General features: G+C 41.4%; 1 long non-coding RNA gene and 1 other non-coding gene across 2 annotated transcripts; one reads left to right on the forward strand and one right to left on the reverse strand.

The window, feature by feature from the left end:
* The first annotated feature begins 19 nt into the window (after positions 1 to 19).
* Positions 20 to 20,658, forward strand: LOC132403581 (uncharacterized). The gene is made up of 3 exons (XR_009515299.1): positions 20 to 232; positions 4,390 to 4,469; positions 16,936 to 20,658. It is a non-coding gene; the product is annotated as an uncharacterized LOC132403581 (long non-coding RNA).
* On the reverse strand, positions 9,582 to 9,671 carry trnap-agg (transfer RNA proline (anticodon AGG)). The gene is given in 2 exon segments: positions 9,582 to 9,617; positions 9,636 to 9,671. It is a non-coding gene; the product is annotated as a tRNA-Pro (tRNA).
* Positions 20,659 to 20,704: the final 46 nt, after the last annotated feature.

The raw sequence follows: 20,704 nt of genomic DNA on the forward strand, positions 1-20,704 counted from the left end.
CAGAGCATGCAGGCGGAAATGACCGGGGGAAGAGAGAGGGCGTGACACACGCCGGAACAGCTGCCCCGTGGCGCTGACAAGTGCCTTGATATTTATTACAGCAGTAATACTAATTGCTTGCTTTTTGAGATACTAGCGGTGACAACGCAACAAGGGAACATAAATAGCGGTGAAAACATTGTTAAACAGCAAGACTTGCATTCAAACTGAGGTCAAAGGAGCAGTGGAATCTGTAAGTGCCTGGCGCTCACGCCTCAAGAAAATGAAAGATAATTTGAGGGTGTATTGGATAGTCAGTTGAAAAGAGAGGGATTTTCTTGGCTCTAGATCATAAAACCAAGTGAGTAGATGAATTAAAACACAACTCAGCAATGAACAAATTAGAACCATAAAGTGTTACAGTACAGAAACGGGCGCTTTGGCCCAACTTGGCCAGGCCAACTAAGGTGCCTATTGTAACGTTGTCCCAAACAACACACACAAAATGCTGGAAGAACTCAGCAGGCTAGGCAGCATCTGTGGGAAAAGAGTAAACAGTCGACATTTACTGAGTGCCTATTTTCTATAGATACTGCCTGACCTGCTGTGTTTCTCCAGCATTTTGTGTGTGTTGCTTTGGATCTCCAGCACCTGCAGACTTTCTCATGTTTGTAACCTTTTCCCAAGTCGCTCATAATACTCAAAACCCTTCCTAACTTATTCAAATATCTTTCACAAAACAAACAATAATTTGTATTGATCATATTCATAGATAAAATTGTGGGGCTTAAAGACCAATTAATGTTATATTAGGGCTTCAGATATTCACTTTATTTAAAGAGGATTGTAGAGGCAAAAACTAATCCAAAATCAAAACAAAACAATTGTTGCAAATCTGCATCTGCCATGGGGCTGTAATACTTGGATGCCTCAGCTCTAATTAAATTATTATTCCAAAAAGCTCAATTGCTCATTTTGATCCTTTATTAGCAATTAGCAAACATACAATCCTGAAGCGATATTAAGTAGTCAGTGAAGGTATGAACTCCGCTTGTCCCAAGCCACAACTGCCATGAAGTAAGCGCACAACTTATTCCCTTTTAGCACACCCCCACTCACGCGACTAGTTACCGTAATAAATGCACAAAGCAGGTGGAGAACAGATACATGGCTCCTGCAAAGAACATTGTTGATAAATATTAGTAACACAAGTGTATGTTGGTTAATAACATACACCTCATTTAGAAAGTTGCTTAAATGCCTTTCACAAATATACAATAGTTCCATTAACCATGGGTAACATTGTGGGGCTGAAAGGCCTCTTTCTTATTATATCAGGGCTTCAAATTGTCAGTTTCTTTGAAGGGGAAGCTTTGTTAACAAATATTAGTGTCTGTTGGTTAACTAATTCTTCATCTAGAAAGCAGCAAATCCACACCCTGCTCAAAGACGACCATTCAGTTTTTGCATATTCGCTGTCCGCAGAAGCTTACTCAGTGATGACGTAGAGCTGTTGTGAATGCTGGAATTATGCAAAGTAGGTTTCACAAAGGTGCCACTGTGAAGCTTGCACACACACAAGCCTTGCCCTATGTATAATCGATTAGCAAATATCATTGACAGTAGACTGACACTGACAGGACTGCTTTGAATCAGTGGACTAGACCATATTCAGAGATTTCAAAGTAAATTTATTATCAAAGTCACCGTATACAACTCTGAGATTCATTTTATTGCAGGCATACTCAATAAATCAATAATAGAATCGACAAAAGACTGCACCAACTTGGGTGTTAGACCAGTGTGCAAAATACAACAAGCTGTGCAAATACAAAAAGAAAGAATAAATAAATAAATAGATAGATAGATAGAAATCTACAGCACATTACAGGCCCTTTGGACCACAATGTTGTGCGGAGCATGTAACCTACTCTAGAATCTGCCTAGAATTTCCCTACCACGTAGCCCTCTATTTTTCTAGGTTCCTGGTACCTATCTAAGAGTCTCTTAAAAGACTCTATTGTATCCACCACTACCACCATCATTCCATGCATCCAGCAGTCTCTGGGTAAAAAAATTACCTCTTCCAAGTACCTTAAAACTATGTCCCTTCGTGTCAGCCATTTCAGTGCTGGGAAAAAGCCTCTGACAATCCACACAAACAATGCCTCTCATCATCTTATACATCTCTATCAGGCCACCTCTCATCCTCCATCACTCCAAGGAGAAAAGGCCAAGTTCATTCAACCTAAAGCATGCTCTCCAATCCAGGCAACATCCTTGTAAATCTCCTCTGCTCTCTCTTTATAGCATACACATCCTTCCTGTAGTGAGGTGACCAGAAACAAACACAGTACTCCAAGTGGGGTCTAACAAAGGTCTTATACAGCTGTAACATTACCTCATGGATCTTGAACTCAGTCCCATGGTTGATGAAGGCCATCACCCCATACGCCTTCTTAACAACACTGTCAACCTGTGCAGCAGCTTTGAATGTCTCGCTGATCTTCCACACTGCCAAGAGTCTTACTAATATTATATTCTGTCTTCAAATTTAACCACCAAAATGAACCACTTGTCTGTGTTGAAGTCCATCTGCCACTTCTCAGCCTAGTTCTGCATCCTATTGATGTCCCACTATAATGTCTGACAACCCTTCAGACTATCCACAGCAACTTTTGTATCATCAGCAAACTTAGTAACTCCCCCTTCAACTTCCTCATCCAGGTCATTTATAAAAATCACAAAGAGGAGGGATCCAAGAACAAATCCCTGCAGAACACCACTGGTCACCGTCCTCCATGCAGAATACAAACCAACTATGAACAAAGCAAGGTCTCCTTGGGTTCCCATGACTCATTACTTTCTGAATGAGCCTTGCACGGGGAACCTTATCAAATGCCTTACTGAAATCCAAATAGACTACATTCACTAATCGATAAATATCGAGAATGTAAGATGAAGAGTCCTTGAAAGTGAGTCATTCGGTTGTGGAAACATTTCAATGATGGGGCAAGTGAAGATCAGTGAAGTTATCTACTTTGGTTCAAGAGCCTTATGGTTGAGGGGTAATAACTGTTTCTGAACCTGGTGGTGTGAATCCTGAGGCTCCTGTGCCTTCCTGATGGCAGCAACTAGAGGAGAGCATGGCTTGGGTGGTGGGGTTCCCTGATCACGGGTGCTGTTTTCCTGAGACAACGCATCATGTAGATATGCTCAGTGGTGGGGAGGGCTTTATCCATGATGGACTGGGCCGTATCCTCCACTTTTTGTAGCACTTCATCTTTGGATCTGAATGAATATATCTTGGCTATCACTAACTTCATGATGACCCACATGGATAAGTCACTGACTTTGGGAACATACTGAGTCTTTGCAAACTAGAAGCCCCGAATGAACCAGAAGGAACCACATTCTGCTGGGCGCTAGATCTGTAGCATTTGAGACTGGTGACACAGAGCCCTACAAGAACTCTGGGTACATCCTGCAGAAATACAAGAGATTCTGTAGATGCTGGATATCCAGAGGAACTCAGCAGGTCAGGCAACTTCTATGAATATAAATGAACAGTTGACATTTCATGCTGAGACCCTACTTCAGAACCGAAAAGAAAGGGGGAAGCCACCAGAATAAAAAAGTGGAGGTAAGGGGAAGGGTGTTTAGTTAGAAATGATAGGTGAAGCCAGGTGAATAGGAAAGGTAAAGGGCTGGAGAGGAAGGAATCTAATAGAAGAGGAAGTGATAGGCAGGTGAGGAGAAAAGGTAAGAGGCCAGAGTAGAGAACAGAAGAAGGGGGAAGGGAAAATTGACCAGAAAGAGAAATCAATATTCATGCCGTCAGGTTTGCTTGCGGAAGGCCATTGTGAGAGTGAAGAGGCAATTCCATGAGAAACCACAGACATCAGATGTATAACAGCTGTGGCAGAATTTGCATGCAGCTACTTCCTATAAAGCAAAACCTGAAATTATCAATTCCCGTGATGCTTTGTAAAGGAGAATTACACCGTACCTCTTCAAATCCCTGCAACATTTGGCAACCCTGTGATCTCTGACTTGAAGGCTGATGTCAGAACATCCTTCATGAGGGTAAACCTTTGCAAGGCTTCAGGCCCCTACAAAATACCTGGCAGGGTACTGAAAACTTAGGCCAACCAAGTGGTTGGAGTGTTCAGGGATATCTTCAACCTCTTAACGGTCAAACTAAAATTTATTATCGGGGTGTATATATATATATGTGTGTCATCACATACAACTCTGAGATTCTTTTTCTGTGGGCATACTTAGTAAATTTATAGAACAGTAACTGTTAAATGTAAACCAACTGCAGATGCAGATACAAATAAATAATGAATGTGAAGTAACAATGTAACAGAGTCTTTAAGTGAGTGTAGCTATCTCCTTTTGTTTAAGAGCCTGATAACTGAGGGGGAGTAACTGTTCTTGAACCTGGTGATGCAACTCTACAGAGAGAAAGGAGCATGGCCTGAGTGGTGAGCACCTTTGATGATGGATGCTGCTTTTCTATGGCACGTTTCATGTAGATCTGCTCAATGGTTGGGGGGGGGGGCATTACCCATGATGTACTGGGCCAAATCCACTACCTTTTGTAGAATTTTCCCCTCAAAGGCATTGGTGTTTGCATAGCAGGCCTGTCAGCACACTTTCCACCACACATCTATAGAGGTTGGCAAGGTTTTCAATGACATGCTGAACCTCTGCAGATTCCTGAGGAAATAGAGGCACTGTTGTGCTTTCTTTGCAATAATATTTATATGACAGGTCCAGGAAAGGTCCTCTGAGATAGTGGGTCCAGGAATTTGAAGTTACTGATGCTCTCCACCTCTGATCCTCTGATGATTACTGGCTCATGGACCACTGGTTTCCCACTCCTGAAGAATACTATCATTTCAATTGTGTTATTGACATTGAATGAGAGGTTGTTGTTATTACACCATTCTGCAGACAGATTTTCACCTTCTTCAAAAGGGCTTCAATCATGCAGGTGCCAGGGTGAGTTACCTAAATGATTATCACCCGGTAGCACTCATATCTACTGTGCTGAAGCGCTTTGAGAGGTTAGTCACGGTAGAAAGAACTTGGACCCAAAACAGTTTGCCTACACCACAAGAGGTCACTGGCTTTGCACCCAGCTTTGGAATACCTGGGCAAAAGCAGAATATACATCAGGCTGCTATTTATCGATTACAGCGATTACACAATCAGTTCTTCAAAACTGGGGCCTCTGTACCTCCCTCAGAAACTGGATCCTTGACTTTCTCATCAGGAGACTCCAATCAGTGTGGATCGGTAATGACGTCTCCTCTTCGCTGACAGACATCACATGCACACCTCAAGGATGCATGCTTAGCCCACTGTTGTACTCTCTCTATATTTATGAATGAGTGACTAGACACAGCTCAAACACAATCTATAAATTCACCCATGACACCACCGTTGTTGGCAATATCTCAGACAGTGCTGAGGAGCGCACATGAGTAAGATAAGCCAGCTGGTTGAGTGGTGTTGCCACAACAACCTTGCACTCAATGTCAGCAAGACCAAGAAATTGATTGTGGACTTCAGGAAGTGGAAGTCGAGAGTACACACACCAGTCTTCATTAAGGGATCAGTAGTAGAAAAGCTGACCAACTTCAAGTTCTTGGCCATCAACATCTCAGAGGACCTGTCTTGAGCCCAACAGCAATCAGAAGAAAGGTACACCAGCAGCTTTACTTCATTAGGACTTTGAGGAAGTTTGGTATGTCATCAAAGACTTTCTAATTTCTATAGATATACAGTGGAGAGCATTCTAACGGTTTGCATCACAGCCTTGCACAGATCTTCCAATGCATAGGATTGCAAGAGACTGCAGAGGGTTGTAGGCTCAGTCAGTTCCATCAAGGACAGAACCGTCTCTGTCATTAAGGACATCTTCCAAATGTGGTATCTCAAGAAAGTGACCTCCATCATTAAAGATGCTCACCATCCAGGAGGTGCCCTCTTCATGTTACTAGCTTCAATGAGGAGGTACAGATCTCAATGGTACTTGAACCCATGAACATAACCTCATTTATTTGTCGTTTGTACTTAGTTTAGTTTTTGTGTCACTTACACTCTGCCGCTCTCACAGGGCGACACGTTTCACAACATACACACTGATAATAAACACGGTTCTGTTGTTGAAGCCACAGAATTGGTCATAAGGAACATATTTAGTGGCGTTCTACATAAAACCTAGACTTGCACAACAGTATACATTCACCTCCAATTATACCTCAGTGAAGAAATTGTTTATAAGAAAAAAAATGATTGCATCACAAACACATGGGAAAAGGAAGGTGGTTAATTTCATAGTGGTGACTGAAAGTCCAAGAGAGCTGGGACATACCAAGGAAGATGTTGTATGTCAGTTATGCAGAATCTTGGTCCTATTCCTCTGCAACATATATTGATCACTTAACCTCATAAATAACAATACCAGTATTTAATAGCAATAAAACAATGATTAAATGGAATAAGACAGAGGTTAAAGGGTTAAATCATGATCACCTGTATTTCTTCCTGTTAAACAGTTTAGATGATGACCTGATGCAAGTCATTCAGCCCAATTGACCTAGGCTGAAATATATACTCTACAAGCAATTTACACTGTCTTTCATTCTTTTTGTTAACTATATTTAAAGATATTGAAATTCTGATTTCTATTTCCAAAATATTTACTCTTTTATCTTTCAAATTCATTATTGTGCATGCATAATGATTCTGCAGTTTCTTTCCTAGCTTCGTACATGCATAAAGGCAATCTAGTTGTTACCCACTCTGTTAGATGATTTACTCAATCAACAGTCCCTTCCTGTCAAAATGACATTATTTTATCAAATTTAATTTCTTCTACTATCATAGCCACTCTGTTGATTTGTGTGGTGAATACAGATGTAAATAAACTACACGACATTCTTCTAGCTTCCCATGCTTCCCGGCATCATTAACAGCTGTGTCTTCAACAGTCCAATTCTCTTCTTAAACCTCCCTGTTGCTCTGTCTCTTTCTCTCATATCCTTTAAGAGGCTCCTCAAGACTGACTTTTTGACAGAGCTTTAGGAATGTAAATGATTCTGTGATGAACCTTGGAATGTTTTGCAATGATAACAGTACAAATGATAAATGGTTATTTTGACCATTTTGTTGTCATTACCTGTGACCTTTTTGTTTTGTGTCACATCATAATTTAACCATATCCCCTTACTTATTCAGCTGCTTATGTCTTTAGAATACTTTGCTATTTCTTTTAATATTCTTTTATAATATTTTTCACTATTCCCTGAATTCCAAATTGTTTATTTTATTTTTCTACCCTCTTCACATTCTCTATATCATCCAATGTTTTTCTTTTTGTACATTTTCCCTTCATTTCAAATTTCCTCTCTAATTGATGTCTGTTACATTACAGTCTACATTTCTCCTAAACTACTGAACAACAGTGTAACAGCCACCTGTTAATAATTATTTTACAAAATAGTGAAAGAGGATTCAGATTGATGAAGGACCTATATCTGCAGCCACTAGGCTGCAGACCATTTGCTTACAAAGAGCCGTGGAGTTCTCCCCACTTACACACTCAACCAACATTGAAAGTAGGATTTAATATGGGCTTTTGTTACAACAGGGCTTAAGTATAAAAACAGAGAGATCTCGCTCCAATTATTGAGACTTTTGATAACATTATGCATGTCTTGGTCTCCCAACCAAAAGAAAGTTACGGTTACAATTGAGAGAATGCATTTGATAGTGTTACGATATGCACCCAACCGTACCAGCCTCCAGGTTTAGACGCTCTAACTCTCCGGAATATGGATAGCTGGCACGGCCCCTTTATAGACTCAGGCCCATCCTGCTAATTGGCAGCCATGTTTTGGCACCATGGTTTTACTATTTAAAGAGCACCTGAACTGAGGCTCGGTGCTCAATCGTTAGCTCAATTTTGGATTTTTGTCTAATTTCTAGTTTAGAATCCTGTCTTTGTTTCAGTCTCATATTGTGTCTCGAATCTAGTCTCAGATAACTCCAGGATTTGGGTCCTAACCATCCTCGCTTAGGTCTCTCGTCAAAGAAGGTCCACTAAATTATTTTCTAGGCTAATGTTAGAATGACTTAATTGAAATATACACAGTTATTGTGAACTTGAAAATATAGATATGGAGATGATATTTCTTTGCCTCAATTATCTAGAACACTGTCAAAATAAAGGGTGGCCATTCAGAAGACTAATGAGAAGATGTTTTTTCATGAGAGGATAATGTATCAGGTAATGTACCAGGGGTGATTGATAAGTTTGTGGCCTAAGGTAGAAGGAGTCAATTTTAGAAAACCTAGCACTTTTATTTTTCAACATAGTCCCTTCCTACATTTACACACAGTCCAGCAGTCATGGAGCATACAGATCTCCAGAAAGTATCTACAGCAGCAGTGATTGATAAGCTTATGGCCTAAGGTAGAAGGAGATGAGTTATACAGCTCTTGTTATATGCACAAGCAGGTCAACTCTTTGAGTGATTATGCAGAAAGTTTGAAGTTGATAACTTATCTCCTTTTACCTTGGGCCACAAACTTATCAACCACTCCTGATGAATTATTATGTCAAACTTTCTGCATAATCACTCAAAAAGTTGAACTGCATGTGCATGTAGCGAGAGCTGTATCACTCACTTCCTTCTACCTTAGGCCATGAACTTATCAATCACCCCTGCTGTGGACACTTTCTAGAGGTCCAAGATCCATATGCTTCACGACCGCTGGACTAAGTGTGTAAATGTAGGAGGGGACTATGGTGAAAAATAAATGTGCTAGGTTTTCTAAGATTGACTCCTTCTACCTTGGGCCACAAACTTATCAATCACTGCTTGTAGAGGGGGCTTGACACAAATGCAGAGCAGTGGGGATGATTTAGCGGTGAGCGATAACTTTAATAATAAACCTCAAAATAACAAGACATGAGGGCCCACAAAACAAGATGGAATGGATACTTAACATGACAAAGCAACAAGGGAGCTGAAGACAAGGAACAACCGCTTGATGCTGCTGGTTTTGATAGGTGAACTAGATCTGCGGATGAGAGCTGGGTTTAAATAGGCTGCAGGTGATGAGGGGGAAATGATTGGTAGGAGACTCCTGTTAGTCAGGTGGAGACAGGGAGGTGCCTGCCTGGGTAGACCTGACACAATCAGAACGTGTCCTCTTAATAGAATTGTAGAAGCTCAGATCCTGAGTACATTCGAGAAAGAGATTAATCATATTTTGGATATTAAGTCATCACAGGATCTGAGGTTAATGCAGGAAGATGGCACTGAGGTAAGAAATCATCTTTAGTTTTATTGAGTGATGGAATGCCAATGAGGGGCTGAGCAATTGATTCTTATTGATCTATTTCTTACGTTCTTGCTGAACATGAACAATGTCTGCTTTCTGTGCTTAATATCCTGAGAATATCCAAGCTAATTGGAGCAGCAAAAATAAAATTACACAGAAAAGAAACTTTATGAAATAAAGTTATATCAGGGAGCATTATAATTTTCATTTAACCTATAAGATGGATGAAAAAAACAGGGCTCGTCCGGGATTTGAACCCGGGACCTCTCGCATTTTCAGACTTAATAGATCCCTAAGCGAGAATCATGCCCCTAGACCAACGAGCCCTTCACCAGATGTTGAGCTACATTTTTCTCACTAAATATATATACATGTCTGTGGCTGTCTATTGAAACAGCTGCTTTTAAAGTTCAATTTACAGAACTATAGTCTCCATGTAGTGTCAGCACACAGAACCAGCAAGGATGGTACTCTCACCAAGAAAGATAATCTCCTCAACTTCTCTCACAGAATGATCCAGACACACTTTCCTACATAATATTCAGGGTGGCACTATAATTTGTGTTGCTCTGAATTTTCAGCATCTGCAAAATCCCTTGTGGCTGTAACCGTAAATGGCTGTGTTTCCGTGTGTTTAGCTGTCTTTTTCTTTGTGTTGTAGAGTGCAAGATAGCTCTTTATTTCTGTGTATGAATATAGTGAAGAGAAGATATGTATTTCTGTGTACCTCCCGACTCTGGCCTTTTACCTCTTCTTACCTACCTATCACCTATCCAGCCCTTTACCTTTCCCACCCACCTGGCTTCACCTATCACCTTCTAGCTTGTCCTCCTTCTCCTCCCCCCACCATTTTATTCTGGTATCTTCCCTTTCCTTTCTAGTCCTGAGGAAGGGTCTCAGCCTGAAACATCGACTGTTTATTCATTTCCATTGATGGTGCCAGCCCTGTTGAGTTGTTCCAACATTCTGTGTGTGTTACTCTGGATTTCCAGCTTCTGCAGATTGTCCCGTGTTTATGAACTGTGTCCAGTTCTGGTCGCCTCACTATAGGAAGGATGTGGAAGCATTGGAAAGGGTACAGAGGAGATTTACCAGGATGCTGCCTGGTTTAGAGAGTATGCATTATGATCAGAGATTAAGGGAGCTAAGGCTTTACTCTTTGGAGAGAAGGAAGATGAAAGGAGACATGATAGAGGTATACAAGATATTAAGAGGAATAGATAGAGCAGACATCCAGCACCTGTTCCCCAGGGCACCACTGCTCAATACAAGAGGACATGGCTTTAAGGTAAGGGGTGGGAAGTTCAAGGTGGATATTAGAGGAAGGTTTCTCACTCAGAGAGTGGTTGGTGCATGGAATGCACTGCCTGAGTCAGTGGTGGAGGCAGATACTCTAGTGAAGTTTAAGAGACTACTAGACAGGTATATGGAGGAATTTAAGGTGGGGTGGGGTTATATGGGAGGCAGGGTTTGAGGGTTGGCACAGCATTGTGGGCTGAAGGGCCTGTAATGTGCTGTACTATTCTATGTTCTATATACTGCCCTGCTAGGAGAGCTAACAGCACTCAGGAACAGTAGTCATTGTTGATTTTAAGAACACATTTTAAGAACCTAACTATCAACTGGTTTTAATCACCAACCCACTTTAACTAAAGTTTGTTCTTTCCTGGTTTCCCTCTGATATATCTTGCCTCGCTGATGAGAAACATATGTCTGCTTCTGTGAGGGATGCCTGTGTAATTTCAGCCTCATCGTCACCATTAAGTAGAAGAGACGTGGCAGTTCTGAAAGTTATATTAAAAATCCACTGATATTTGGTGGTAGTTGGCTTGCTAGCTTAGAGGTATGGTTTTCACCTCGAGGGAAATGTGAAATCCTACTGTTTAGGAGGTCCCAAGTTCAAATCCCTCTTAAGGCATTTGCTTTTAGTGTGCTGAAAGATATATTAATATTTTAAATTATTTCATACTAACATTATATATCAGAGCAGAATCTGGTTTAATATCACTGGCATATGTTATGAATTTTTTTAACTTTGTAGCAGAAGTACAATGCAATACATACTAACAGAGGAAAAAACTGTATATAAAATAGTTAAATAAGCAGTGCAAAAACAGAAGTGAAAAAGTAGTGAGGTAGTGTTCATGGGTTTGATGTCCATTTCGAAATTGGATGGCAGAGGGAGCAAAGCTATTTCTGAATCAGAGTGTGTGCCTTCAGGCTTCTGTACATCTTTCTTGGTGGTGATTATGAGAAGAGTGTATGTCTTGGGTAGTGGGGTAGTGGGGGTCCTTAATGATGGACACCAGCTTTGTGAGGCATCACATCTTGGATCGCATGGATGACTAATTTTACAACTTTCTGCAGCTGACTTTAATCCTGTGCAGTAGCAAACCCCCCCCCCCCCACACACACACACACCGCCACCACCACCACCACCAAACTGTGATGCAGCCAGTTAGAATTCTCTCTGCGACATATCTGTAGAAATCTGCAAGTCTATCTGGTGACATACCAAATCTCCTCAAACTCCTAATGAAATACAGCCTCTGTCTTGCCCCCTTTATGGCTGCATTGATGTGTTGGGTGCAGGTCAGGTTTTCAGAGATATTAACACCCTGGAAGCTGAAACGGCTCACTCTCTCCACTTCTGATCCCTCTATAAGGATTAGTTTGTGTTCCCTCATCTTAACCTTTCTGAAGTCCACAGTCAGCTCTTTGGTGTTACTGACACTGAGTGCAAGGCTGTTGCTGGGACACCACTCAACCAGCTGGTATATCTTGCTCTTGTACGCCCCCTTGTCACCATCGGTGGTTCTACCAACAATGGATGTATCGTCAGCAAATTTACAGTTAGCATTTGACCTGTGCCTAGACACACAGTCATTGATATAGAGAGAGTACAGACAACAGTGGGCACATCACTGTGGTGTGCCAGTGTTGATCAAAAGCGAAGTGGAGATGTTATTTCCAACGCACACAGATTTTGGACTTATGATCAGTAAGCTGAGGATCCAGTTACAGAGGGAGGTAATTTAGTTAACTTTTTATTCTTCTTTTATTGAATATTCTGACTTGCAAATGTTGTCAAAGTTGGCAGACTTCATTGCAAGCTACAATTTCAATTAGATGACTGAGGAGCTTCACTCTGTTTGGTTGTAGGCTTCAGCCTATTTCAGAGTTGTGCACATAAAGGGAAGAGGGGAAAAGAGGTATGCTGTGGTGATTGGGGATTCGTTGGTTAGGGGAATGGGCAGGTGGTTCTGTGGGCAAGAACAAGATTCCCAAATGGTATGTTGCCTCCCGGGTGCCAGGGTCCAGGATATCTCAGATCGAGTCCTCAGCATTTGTAAGTGGGAAGGTGAACAGCCATGTAGGTACTAATGACGTTGGTAGGGTAAGTGGTGAGGTTCTGCATATGGAGTTCAGGGATTTAGGTGGTAAAATAAATGCCAGGACCTCCAGGGTTATGATCTCAGGATTGTTATCCATGTCACGTGCTAGTGAGAGATTACATGGTTTAATATGTGGCTAAGGGGTTGGTGTAGGAAGAAGGGCAGAAGATATTTGGATCATTGGGCTCTCTTCCAGGGAAGGTGGTACTGCACAGAAGGGATTGTATGCACCTGAACTGGAGGGGGCTTAATATCCTAATGGGAAGATTTGTTAATGCTGCACAGTGAGATTTAATCTAGAGATGCAGGGGGATGGGAACCAAAGTGCCAGAACAGTTAGATGTTCTAGGAGAGGGAATTTCTAGAGTGCCTATGAAATGGTTCTTCTAGAGCAGCTCATGCTTGAGCCCATTGGAGGATCAGCCATTCTGGATTAGGTCTTGTGCAATGAACCATTGATTAGAGAGTTTAAGGTAAAAAGAACCCTGAAGGAAAAGTGATTATAATTTGAAAAGCAGAAGCTAAAGTCAGATGTATCAACATCACAGTGGAATAAAGGGAATTACAGTGGTATGAAAGAGGAATTGACCAGAATTGATTGGAAAAGAATACTGGTAGTGATGACAGCAGAGAAGCAATGGCTGGAATTTCTGCTAGTAATTCCGAAGGCACAGGATATATACATCCCAAAGCAGAAGTATTGCTAAAGGCAAGATGACACAACAAGATAATTCAAAGTCAACATAAAAGCCAAAAGGAAAGCATATAATAGAGAAAAAAATCAGTGGGAAGTTAGAAGATTGGGAAGCTTTTAAAAACCAACAGAAGGCAACTAAAATGTCGTTAGGAAAGTAAGGATGGAATAGGAAAGTAAGCTAGCCAATAATATGAATGAGGATACATAAAGGGTATAAGAGAGGTGAGACTGGATATTGGACCACTGGAAAATGATGCTGCAGAGGAAGTACTGGGAGACGAGCAATTGGTGGATGAACTGAATAAGTATTTTGCATCAGTCTTCATGGTGGAAGACATTAGCAGGATGGGTGTGGTGAACTACATATACCTGTCTGGACACGTCCCCCTGCTGACTGCTCCTGTGGCTCCTCCCACAGACCCCTGTATAAAGGCGATTGAGGTCTGAGCCCGGCCTCTCTGTCTCCAGGATGTAGTATGGTGGTCAACCACTGCTTGTTCCTTCTTCCAGTCAATAAAAACCGCTATCTCGCCTTTACGTCTCAGAGAGAGTTATTGATGGTGCATCAATGGGTGAAGTTCCAGGTGTCAGAGGGCATGAAGTGTGTGAAGGTTCCTTTACAGGAGAGAAGGTTCTTGGAAAACTGAAAAGTCTGAAGGTAGACAAGTCACCTGGACCAGATGGTTTATGCCCCAGGGTTCTGAAAGAGGTGGCTGGTGGAGATATTAGTAATGATCTTTACAGAATCACTAGATTCTGGAATGGTTCTGATAGACTGGAAAATTGCAAATGTCACTCTACTCTTCTAGAAGGGAGAGAGGCAGAAAAAAGGAAACTGCAGGCCAGTTAGTTTAATCTCATTGGTTGGGAAGATGTTGGAGTCAGTTATTAAGGATGAGGTCTCAGGGTACTTAGAGGCACATGGTAAAATAGGCTGTAGTCAGCATGGTTTCCTCAAGGGAAAATCTTACCTGAGAAATCTGTTGGAATTCTTGAAGAAGTAACAAGCAGGATAAACAAAGGAGAATTGGTTGATGTTGTGTACTTGGATTTTCAGAAGGCCTTTGACAAGGTGCCACACATGAGGCTACTTAACAAGATATGAGCCCATGGTATTACAGTGAAGATTCTAGCATGGATAAAGAAGTAGCTAATTGGTAGGAGGGAAAGAATGGGAATGAAGTGAGCCTATTCTGGCTGACTGTCAGTGACTAGCGGCTTTCAACAGGGGTCTGTGTTGGGACCAATTCTGTTTATGTTATATGTCAATGATTTGGATGATGGAACTGATGACTTTGTTGCAAAGTTTGCAGATGAATTGAAGAAAGGTGGAAGGGCAGGTCGTTTTGAGGAAGTAGAGAGGCTACAGAAATACTCAGATTAGGAGAATGGGCGAAGAAGTGACAGATAGAAAACAGTGTCAGGAAGTGTATGGTTATGCACGTTGATAGAAGAACTAAAAAGGTTGACTATTTTCTAAATGGAGAGAAGATACAAAAAACTGAGGTGCGATGGGAATGAATCCTTGTGCAGGATTCCCTAAAGATTAATTTGCAGGTTGAGTCAGTGGTGAGGAAGGCAAATACAATGTTAGTGTTAATTTCAAGACGACTAGAATATAAAAACAAGGATAGAATGTTGAAACATACTTGAAAAAACTTTTACTATCCACTTTCATATTATTTGCCAGCTTGCTTTCATATTTCATCTTTTCCCTTCTAATGATTTTTTAGTTACTCTCTGTAGGCTTTTAAAAACTTCTCAATCCTTTAACTTCCCACTAATTTTGCTTTGTTGTATGTCCCTACTTTTGCTTTTACAATAGCTATGACTTCCCTTGCAAGCCATGGTTGTACTATTTTACCATTTGAGTATTTCTTCAATTTTGGAATACTAATGTCTTGCACCTTCCTCATTTTTCCCAGAAATGCACTCTATTGCTGCTCTGCTGACATCCCTGCCAGCAACTCCTCTCTCACACCACTGTAATTTCCCTTACTCCACTGAAATACTGCTACATCAGACTTTACTTTCTCCCCATCAAATTTCAAATTGAACACAATCACAATGTGATCACTGGTTCCTAAGAGATTTTTTAATCTTAAGCTCCCCAATTGCCTTGTATGTTTATTACATTACACCCTATCCAGTATAGCAGATCCCCTACAAAGCTCGATGACAAACTGCTCTAAAAAGCTGCCTCTTTGGACTTTCAACAAACTCACTCGCTTGAGATCCATTACCAACCTGATTTTCCCAATCAACTTGCATATTAAAATCTTCCATGGCTACCATAACATTGCCCTTTTGACTCACCTTTTCTATTTCCTGTTGTGTCCTGTGTTCCACCTCCCAGCCACTGTTGGGAGGCCTGTACATAACTACAATCAATGTTCTTTTACCCTTGCAGTTTCTTAACACAACCCACAAGGATTCAACATCTTCCGATCCTATGTCACATCTTTCTACTGATTTGCTGCCATTTTTTACCAGTAGAGCCACACCACCCCCTCTGCCTACCTTCCTATCCCTCCAATATAATGTGTAACCTTAGACATTCAGCTCCCAACTACAACCATCCTTCAGCCACAATTCAGTGATGGCCACAACATCATATCTGGCAATTTGTAATATTGCAACAAAATCATGCACCTTATTTCTTATACTACACACATTTAGATACAACACCTTGACTACCATATTCACTCTTCTTTTTGATTCTGCATCCCTAACGATTTGATACTCAGCCTGTTGGCTGCAACTAAGATCCATCATGTGCCTGCCCTTCCTGACAATCTGACTGCACGCTATCTTTACATTTTTTACCATCTGTCCTCTCTCCTGAGTCCCTTCACTCCGGTTCCCACCCACCTGCCAAGTTAGTTTAAACCCTCCCCAACAAACTTGCCTGCGAGAACCCGTCACTTTTGAACAGGTCATAGCTCCCGCAGAACACATCCGAATTATCCAAGAACCTGAGCCCTGACCCCTGAACCAGCTTCTCAGCCATGCATTTATCTGCCAAATCATCCTGTTTCTACCCCCACTGGTGCATGGTATAGGTAGTAATTCAGAAATTACTACCCGGGAGGTCCTGCTTCTCAGCTTTCTATCTAGCTCTCTAAATTCTCTTTTCAGGACTTCATTGCTTTTCCTTCCTGTTTCATTGGTACCAATATGTAACCAAGGCATCTGACAAATCCCCCTCCCTCTCCAAAATGTTGTGGACATTATCAGAGACATCCCTGGCGTGTCCCATTCATGTCCACAGAATCTCCTGTCTGTTCCCCTCAATATTGGGTCCCCTATCACTACCACTCCTTTCTTCTCTCTCTTTCTCTTCTGCACCACGGGCCCATGCTCAGTGCCTATAACCTGATCGCCATGGCATTCTACCAGGAGGTCATCCCTCACAAAAGTATCCAAAGCAGTATACTTGTTTTTGAGGGGATGGCCATAGGGGTGCTCTGCTCTAACTGCCTATTTCCATTTCTCCAGACAGTCATCCAGCTACTCGCCTCCTACAACTTTGGTGTGACACTTCTCTGTAACTTTGATCACTTATACCCTCGCTTTTCTGTACAAGCTGAAGGTCATCCATTTGCTACTCCAGATCCCTAAGACGGTCTTCAAGGAACTGCAGCCAGATGCACTTCATGCAGATGTAGTTTCCAGGGGGACTCCAGGTCTCCCAAGACTCCAACATCTGGGATGAAGAACACACCACAGTTGTACAGTAAGGGGAAAAAGATGAAGAGGAAACAGAACTTTACACAGAGCTGATGCCTCTTCCAATTCGAAGCCTCTATTGAACCAAAGCCTGTTGCTTCTACTCTTGCCACTGGGCTACTCCCAATAGTATTCTAGAGCTCTTGAAATGAATGCCAACATGGCATTTACGTTCCTCATCACCAACTCAACCTTCAAGTTAATCTTCAGAGTGTTCTGCATAAGGATTCCCAAGTCCCTCTGTATCTCAGATTCCTGGATTTTCTCCCTATTTAGAAAATAGTCCATGCATTTATTTCTACTACCAAAGTGTATGACCATGCATTTTCCAACATTGTATTTCATTTGCCAGTTTCTTGTCCATTCTCCTAATCTGTCCAAGGCCTTCTGCAGCTTTCCCATTTCCTCTACCTGCCCCTCCACCAATCTTTATATCATCTGCAAATTAGGAAACAAATATTCCGTTATCTAAATCATTGATAGACAGCATAAAAAGAAGTGGTCCCAACACCATCCTCAGTGGAACACCACTAGTTACTGTCATCCAACCAGAAAAGGATCCTTTTATTCCCATTCACTGCCTCCTACCAATCAACCAATGCTCTAACCATGGCAGTAACTTTCCTGTAATACCACAGGCTCTTAACTTGGTAAGCAACCTCATTTTAAAAAAAATATCTGAGTACACTTGCTGCAGGCTAGACTACATCCAGCAGGATTAACTGTACTTCTAGCCAGTCCAGTGGCTGCATTGATGTCTACCTGACAATTGCGTAGGTATATCCTATAATCCTGTCTGCCTAATTACTGCCCAGTCAAGCAACTCCAAATTAACAACATGGTGATGCCAATTGTCCAGGTACTCTCTAGAGTCACTGCAATAAACTGCTCACCAATGCCCTGGGAGGGTAGCACCTCCGATGAAAGGGCTTGTTGTGTCCACTCTAGGGCAGCTCACCACCAGACACTCAGCTCTCACATGTGGCTCCAAGTAGCTGTTGCAGTCACATTCAAACAACACCCACTACACCTCTTCAACAGATAGGCTAAACCAGATGAGGGTATCTGAGGTAAGGATATGCCAGTCTAGCATGCAGTCAGATCCAGCAGACTGGGCAGATTAGATCTACAGTGAGATCCAATGGCCAGGAATATGGTTCTGCAATGTTCTGTGGAGAGCAAAGGGTATGACATGGCACAGAGGATCACGGCCATCCACTGCAATCAAGGAAGGCCCCAGTTGTGATGACGACTCGAATCACTGGACTCGGACATCCGAGGTCAAGAGTATGGAACTGCCCCAATGCAATGGCTTTTCCACTTTAAAAACTCTCCTGCACAGGTTTCCTGTCATTGGCAGGCATAACAGACAACCACCAGCAATGCTCTGTTTGGCATTAGCCTCAACCGCTCCAGGTCTCACCAATCTTGGACTAACAGCGAGGTCTTGACCTGAAGGAAGCATTTGACTGAATGTAACATCAAGAAAGTATGGAATTTTTTTTTTGGAGTCTCTTGCTCCGTGCAATTATCCCTCACCTGTTATGAATAGAAGTGGCAAAACTGCAGAGCTGCACCCACTGAACTCAGAAGGTACTTAGCAGGTCAGGCAGCATCTATGTAGATGAATAAAGAGCCAATATTTCTTCTTATTCTAGTTTAAGCCATTCCAGTCTTGATGAAAGGACCAGTCTGAAACATCAGCTCCATGTTCCTCTCCATAGCTGCTGCATGATCTGCTGAATTCCACTAGCATTTTGTGTTTGTTGCTCTAGATTTCCAGCATTTCTAGAATCTCGTATTTAGGAATGCAGACTATTGTCTGATCTGCTGGTTGTGAAATTACTTAGCTCATCTATTGCACGCCTGTTTAGCATGCATATAGTTGTAGTAAAGGCTCCAAGAACAGTTACGTCCTCAGTAATGCTTTGGCCCAATATGTGAATGCTAATGGCTACGGTATTTGCAACTTGACAATCCTCTGAAACTCATGACCTTTACCACCAAAGAGACTAAGTGCAGTAGGTTCATGGGAACACAACTATTTGTATTTTCATTCAAGTCACATCAACACGGCACTGTGTGCTTCATTAGTTTTAGATGCTGCTCCTGATGGCAACTTCTGCATTCTACTTCAACCAATGTTAATTATCTTGCCAAATAGTCATAGTAGAATGAGGCCAAAATTTAAAACTGATGTTTGTACTGTTCTACATTCCAGAGTCTTCACCCTCTACAAGAATAAATTTCTGACACTTTGGCCTACAATAATATGTCAACATTTTAATCTACTCCTACAGTGAATTAGGGGATTTGGTTATTTGACTTAAAATCCAATAATTCACAGGAGATTCAAACAAAATCTATTGAGAACTTCAGCTTGAAATACATTAGGCCCAAGCTTGAATAATCTTTCTGAATCCAAGATTGCTTGTGGAATTTTCAGGTGGTATTTTTGTGGCATTTAATAGTCACATGTGTTTTTAGATTTAATTAACTCTGCAGGTCATCTCTCATCTAAATATTATACATTTTCATATTCAGCTTTTTAATTCTTTCTCCTCCTTTAAACCACCATAATTACATTTTCCTTAGGAGTTAGTACATGTTACGACATGTCCTCCAATATGCAGACACAGTAGAAACAAGACAGCGGTTGGATATTTTTCCGCTTTAAGGTGATTATTTAAATGTACATCTCAAAAACTAAATTATCAAAATAAAAAAGTAATTCAATAGTTGAACACTTTGAATTCTCGTTTTGGATGATTATTTACATCTATGCTTTATTTAATCGTACCAACAGAGCACTAGTCACTATCACTATCTCACCTAGTCCCTCAACATCAAGAAAGCACAGCAGCGTCTCCACTTCCCAAGAATGAGACAAGCAAGGCTTCAAGCCTTCTCTGCCCCTCATTTTCCTGACCAGCTGCATCATTGTCTGGTATGGGAATTGCAAGGTATCAGATTGCAAGACCCTACTAAGGATTGGGAGGATCACTGGGGGGTCTCTCCTCCACCCAGATATATTTATTAGGACCATTGCATACACAGGGCCCTTAGCATTGTCAAGGATCCCTCCCACAATCTCTTTGACCCCCTATCCTCAAAAGCAGGAGGCACCGTAGGATTAGGCCAAAGACTATTAGGATGGGAATTAGCCCCTTCCCCCAGGCCATGAGACTACTGAACTCCCTTGCCACCACCTAGATCTCATCACATATGAAGCACCAGTAGTGTTATACTGCTTACTTTTTAAACTTGTATCATATATGCATGTTATGACCATTGTCAATCTTCTGGAATGTTTTACTTGTTAATTTATTTGTGGTAATATTACTTTTGTGTGAGAGTTATATGTACTGTGTTGTGCAACTTGGTCCAGAAGAAATTGGTTTCATTTGGTGGTACCCAGAAATACAGTTGAATGACAATATAAGAAAAAAAACAATTTGTTAACTGGTAATCAAGTGCATGGAACAAAAAAAAAGTGGTAATAAAGACCAATAATGTACTAATTGCAGTTGCAAGTGAT

Source organism: Hypanus sabinus, chromosome 13 (assembly GCF_030144855.1).
Source record: "Hypanus sabinus isolate sHypSab1 chromosome 13, sHypSab1.hap1, whole genome shotgun sequence".
In the NCBI taxonomy this organism is placed as follows: Eukaryota; Metazoa; Chordata; class Chondrichthyes; order Myliobatiformes; family Dasyatidae; genus Hypanus; species Hypanus sabinus.